Below are 6,625 nucleotides of genomic sequence, written 5' to 3' on the forward strand. Positions count from 1 at the left end.
GATCTGGTATTGAACCTCACCTTGGAGACATTAACACTAGTGGGAAATGATCTGGTATTGAACCTTACCTTGGAGACATTAACACTAGTGGGGGATGATCTGGTATTGAACCACACCTTCAACACATTGACACCAGTGGGGGATGATCTGGTATTGAACCTTACCTTGGAGACATTAACACCAGTGGGGGATGATCTGGTATTGAACCACACCTTGAACACATTGACACCAGTGGGGGATGATCTGGTATTGAACCTTACCTTGGAGACATTAACACTAGTGGGGGATGATCTGGTATTGAACCACACCTTGAACACATTGACACCAGTGGGGGATGATCTGGTATTGAACCTTACCTTGGAGACATTAACACCAGTGGGGGATGATCTGGTATTGAACCTCACCTTGGACACATTAACACCAGTGGGGGATGATCTGGTATTGAACCTCACCTTGGAGACATTAACACTAGTGGGGGGTGATCTGGTATTGAACCTCACCTTGGAGACATTAACACTAGTGGGAGATGATCTGGTATTGAACCTCACCTTGGAGACATTAACACTAGTGGGGCATGATCTGGTATTGAACCACACCTTGAACACATTGACACCATGGGGGATGATCTAGTATTGAACCTTACCTTGGAGACATTAACACCAGTGGGGGATGATCTGGTATTGAACCTCACCTTGGACACATTAACACTAGTGGGGGATGATCTGGTATTGAACCTTACCTTGGACACATTAACACCAGTGGGGGATGATCTGGTATTGAACCTTACCTTGGAGACATTAACACTAGTGGGGGATGATCTGGTATTGAACCACACCTTCAACACATTGACACCAGTGGGGGATGATCTGGTATTGAACCTTACCTTGGAGACATTAACACTAGTGGGGGATGATCTGGTATTGAACCACACCTTGAACACATTGACACCAGTGGGGGATGATCTGGTATTGAACCTCACCTTGGAGACATTAACACCAGTGGGGGATGATCTGGTATTGAACCTCACCTTGGAGACATTAACACTAGTGGGGGATGATCTGGTATTGAACCTCACCTTGAACACATTGACACCAGTGGGAGATGATCTGGTATTGAACCTCACCTTGGAGACATTAACACCAGTGGGGGATGATCTGGTATTGAACCACACCTTGAACACATTGACACCAGTGGGAGATGATCTGGTATTGAACCTCACCTTGGAGACATTAACACTAGTGGGAGATGATCTGGTATTGAACCTCATCTTGAACACATTAACACCAGTGGGAGATGATCTGGTATTGAAACTCACCTTGGACACATTAACACCAGTGGGGGATGATCTGGTATTGAACCTTACCTTGGCGACATTAACACTAGTGGGAGATGATCTGGTATTGAACCTTACCTTGGAGACATTAACACTAGTGGGGAATGATCTGGTATTGAACCTCACCTTAGAGACATTAACACTAGTGGGGGGTGATCTGGTATTGAACCTCACCTTAGAGACATTAACACTAGTGGGAGATGATCTGGTATTGAACCTCACCTTGGAGACATTAACACCAGTGGGGGGTGATCTGGTATTGAACCTCACCTTGGAGACATTAACACTTGTGGGGAATGATCTGGTATTGAACCTCACCTTAGAGACATTAACACTAGTGGGGGGTGATCTGGTATTGAACCTCACCTTAGAGACATTAACACTAGTGGGAGATGATCTGGTATTGAACCTCACCTTGGAGACATTAACACTAGTGGGAGATGATCTGGTATTGAACCTCACCTTGGAGACATTAACACCAGTGGGGGATGATCTGGTATTGAACCTCACCTTGGAGACATTAACACTAGTGGGAGATGATCTGGTATTGAACCTTACCTTGGAGACATTAACACTAGTGGGGGGTGATCTGGTATTGAACCTCACCTTGGAGACATTAACACTAGTGGGAGATGATCTGGTATTGAACCTCACCTTGGAGACATTAACACTAGTGGGAGATGATCTGGTATTGAACCTCACCTTGGAGACATTAACACTAGTGGGAGGTGATCTGGTATTAAACCTCCTCACCTTGGAGACATTAACACTAGTGGGGGGTGATCTGGTATTGAACCTCATCTTGGACACATTAACACTAGTAGGGGATGATCTGGTATTGAACCTCACCTTGGACACATTATTTCCAGTGGGGGATGATCTGGTATTGAACCTTACCTTGGAGACATTAACACTAGTGGGGGGTGATCTGGTATTGAACCTCACCTTGGAGACATTAACACTAGTGGGAGATGATCTGGTATTGAACCTCACCTTGGAGACATTAACACTAGTGGGAGATGATCTGGTATTGAACCTCACCTTGGAGACATTAACACTAGTGGGAGGTGATCTGGTATTAAACCTCCTCACCTTGAAAACATTAACACTAGTGGGGGGTGATCTGGTATTGAACCTCACCTTGGACACATTAACACTAGTAGGGGATGATCTGGTATTGAACCTCACCTTTGAGACATTATTTCCAGTGGGGGATGATCTGGTATTGAACCTTACCTTGGAGACATTAACACTAGTGGGGGGTGATCTGGTATTGAACCTCACCTTGGACACATTATTTCCAGTGGGGGATGATCTGGTATTGAACCTTACCTTGGAGACATTAACACTAGTGGGGGGTGATCTGGTATTGAACCTCACCTTGGAGACATTAACACTAGTGGGAGATGATCTGGTATTGAACCTTACCTTGGAGACATTAACACTAGTGGGGGGTGATCTGGTATTGAACCTCACCTTGGAGACATTAACACTAGTGGGAGATGATCTGGTATTGAACCTCACCTTGGAGACATTAACACTAGTGGGAGATGATCTGGTATTGAACCTCACCTTGGAGACATTAACACTAGTGGGGGATGATCTGGTATTAAACCTCCTCACCTTGAAAACATTAACACTAGTGGGGGGTGATCTGGTATTGAACCTCACCTTGGACACATTAACACTAGTGGGAGATGATCTGGTATTGAACCTCACCTTGGAGACATTAACACTAGTGGGGGGTGATCTGGTATTGAACCTCACCTTGGAGACATTAACACCAGTGGGGGATGATCTGGTATTGAACCTCACCTTGGAGACATTAACACTAGTGGGAGATGATCTGGTATTGAACCTCACCTTGGACACATTATTTCCAGTGGGGGATGATCTGGTATTGAACCTTACCTTGGAGACATTAACACTAGTGGGGGGTGATCTGGTATTGAACCTCACCTTGGAGACATTAACACTAGTGGGAGATGATCTGGTATTGAACCTCACCTTGGACACATTATTTCCAGTGGGGGATGATCTGGTATTGAACCTTACCTTGGAGACATTAACACTAGTGGGGGGTGATCTGGTATTGAACCTCACCTTGGAGACATTAACACTAGTGGGAGATGATCTGGTATTGAACCTCACCTTGGACACATTATTTCCAGTGGGGGATGATCTGGTATTGAACCTTACCTTGGAGACATTAACACTAGTGGGGGGTGATCTGGTATTGAACCTCACCTTGGAGACATTAACACTAGTGGGAGATGATCTGGTATTGAACCTCACCTTGGACACATTATTTCCAGTGGGGGATGATCTGGTATTGAACCTCACCTTGGAGACATTAACACTAGTGGGGGATGATCTGGTATTGAACCTTACCTTGGAGACATTAACACTAGTGGGAGATGATCTGGTATTGAACCTTACCTTGGAGACATTAACACTAGTGGGGGGTGATCTGGTATTGAACCTCACCTTGGAGACATTAACACTAGTGGGAGATGATCTGGTATTGAACCTCACCTTGGAGACATTAACACTAGTGGGAGATGATCTGGTATTGAACCTCACCTTGGAGACATTAACACTAGTGGGAGGTGATCTGGTATTAAACCTCCTCACCTTGGAGACATTAACACTAGTGGGGGGTGATCTGGTATTGAACCTCATCTTGGACACATTAACACTAGTAGGGGATGATCTGGTATTGAACCTCACCTTGGACACATTATTTCCAGTGGGGGATGATCTGGTATTGAACCTTACCTTGGAGACATTAACACTAGTGGGGGGTGATCTGGTATTGAACCTCACCTTGGAGACATTAACACTAGTGGGAGATGATCTGGTATTGAACCTCACCTTGGAGACATTAACACTAGTGGGAGATGATCTGGTATTGAACCTCACCTTGGAGACATTAACACTAGTGGGAGGTGATCTGGTATTAAACCTCCTCACCTTGAAAACATTAACACTAGTGGGGGGTGATCTGGTATTGAACCTCACCTTGGACACATTAACACTAGTAGGGGATGATCTGGTATTGAACCTCACCTTTGAGACATTATTTCCAGTGGGGGATGATCTGGTATTGAACCTTACCTTGGAGACATTAACACTAGTGGGGGGTGATCTGGTATTGAACCTCACCTTGGACACATTATTTCCAGTGGGGGATGATCTGGTATTGAACCTTACCTTGGAGACATTAACACTAGTGGGGGGTGATCTGGTATTGAACCTCACCTTGGAGACATTAACACTAGTGGGAGATGATCTGGTATTGAACCTTACCTTGGAGACATTAACACTAGTGGGGGGTGATCTGGTATTGAACCTCACCTTGGAGACATTAACACTAGTGGGAGATGATCTGGTATTGAACCTCACCTTGGAGACATTAACACTAGTGGGAGATGATCTGGTATTGAACCTCACCTTGGAGACATTAACACTAGTGGGGGATGATCTGGTATTAAACCTCCTCACCTTGAAAACATTAACACTAGTGGGGGGTGATCTGGTATTGAACCTCACCTTGGACACATTAACACTAGTGGGAGATGATCTGGTATTGAACCTCACCTTGGAGACATTAACACTAGTGGGGGGTGATCTGGTATTGAACCTCACCTTGGAGACATTAACACCAGTGGGGGATGATCTGGTATTGAACCTCACCTTGGAGACATTAACACTAGTGGGAGATGATCTGGTATTGAACCTCACCTTGGACACATTATTTCCAGTGGGGGATGATCTGGTATTGAACCTTACCTTGGAGACATTAACACTAGTGGGGGGTGATCTGGTATTGAACCTCACCTTGGAGACATTAACACTAGTGGGAGATGATCTGGTATTGAACCTCACCTTGGAGACATTAACACTAGTGGGAGATGATCTGGTATTGAACCTCACCTTGGAGACATTAACACTAGTGGGAGGTGATCTGGTATTAAACCTCCTCACCTTGGAGACATTAACACTAGTGGGGGGTGATCTGGTATTGAACCTCATCTTGGACACATTAACACTAGAAGGGGATGATCTGGTATTGAACCTCACCTTGGACACATTATTTCCAGTGGGGGATGATCTGGTATTGAACCTTACCTTGGAGACATTAACAATAGTGGGGGGTGATCTGGTATTGAACCTCACCTTGGAGACATTAACACTAGTGGGAGATGATCTGGTATTGAACCTCACCTTGGAGACATTAACACTAGTGGGAGATGATCTGGTATTGAACCTCACCTTGGAGACATTAACACTAGTGGGAGGTGATCTGGTATTAAACCTCCTCACCTTGAAAACATTAACACTAGTGGGGGGTGATCTGGTATTGAACCTCACCTTGGACACATTAACACTAGTAGGGGATGATCTGGTATTGAACCTCACCTTTGAGACATTATTTCCAGTGGGGGATGATCTGGTATTGAACCTTACCTTGGAGACATTAACACTAGTGGGGGGTGATCTGGTATTGAACCTCACCTTGGACACATTATTTCCAGTGGGGGATGATCTGGTATTGAACCTTACCTTGGAGACATTAACACTAGTGGGGGGTGATCTGGTATTGAACCTTACCTTGGAGACATTAACACTAGTGGGGGGTGATCTGGTATTGAACCTCACCTTGGAGACATTAACACTAGTGGGAGATGATCTGGTATTGAACCTCACCTTGGAGACATTAACACTAGTGGGAGATGATCTGGTATTGAACCTCACCTTGGAGACATTAACACTAGTGGGGGGTGATCTGGTATTGAACCTCACCTTGGAGACATTAACACTAGTGGGGGGTGATCTGGTATTGAACCTCACCTTGGAGACATTAACACTAGTGGGAGATGATCTGGTATTGAACCTCACCTTGGAGACATTAACACTAGTGGGAGATGATCTGGTATTGAACCTCACCTTGGAGACATTAACACTAGTGGGGGGTGATCTGGTATTGAACCTCACCTTGGAGACATTAACACTAGTGGGGGATGATCTGGTATTGAACCTTACCTTGGAGACATTAACACTAGTGGGGGGTGATCTGGTATTGAACCTCACCTTGGAGACATTAACACTAGTGGGAGATGATCTGGTATTGAACCTCACCTTGGAGACATTAACACCAGTGGGGGATGATCTGGTATTGAACCTCACCTTGGAGACATTAACACTAGTGGGGGATGATCTGGTATTAAACCTCCTCACCTTGAAAACATTAACACTAGTGGGGGGTGATCTGGTATTGAACCTCACCTT

This window comes from Haliotis rufescens, unplaced genomic scaffold (assembly GCF_023055435.1).
Source record: "Haliotis rufescens isolate VD_foot unplaced genomic scaffold, xgHalRufe1.0.p SCAF_21, whole genome shotgun sequence".
In the NCBI taxonomy this organism is placed as follows: domain Eukaryota; kingdom Metazoa; phylum Mollusca; class Gastropoda; order Lepetellida; family Haliotidae; genus Haliotis; species Haliotis rufescens.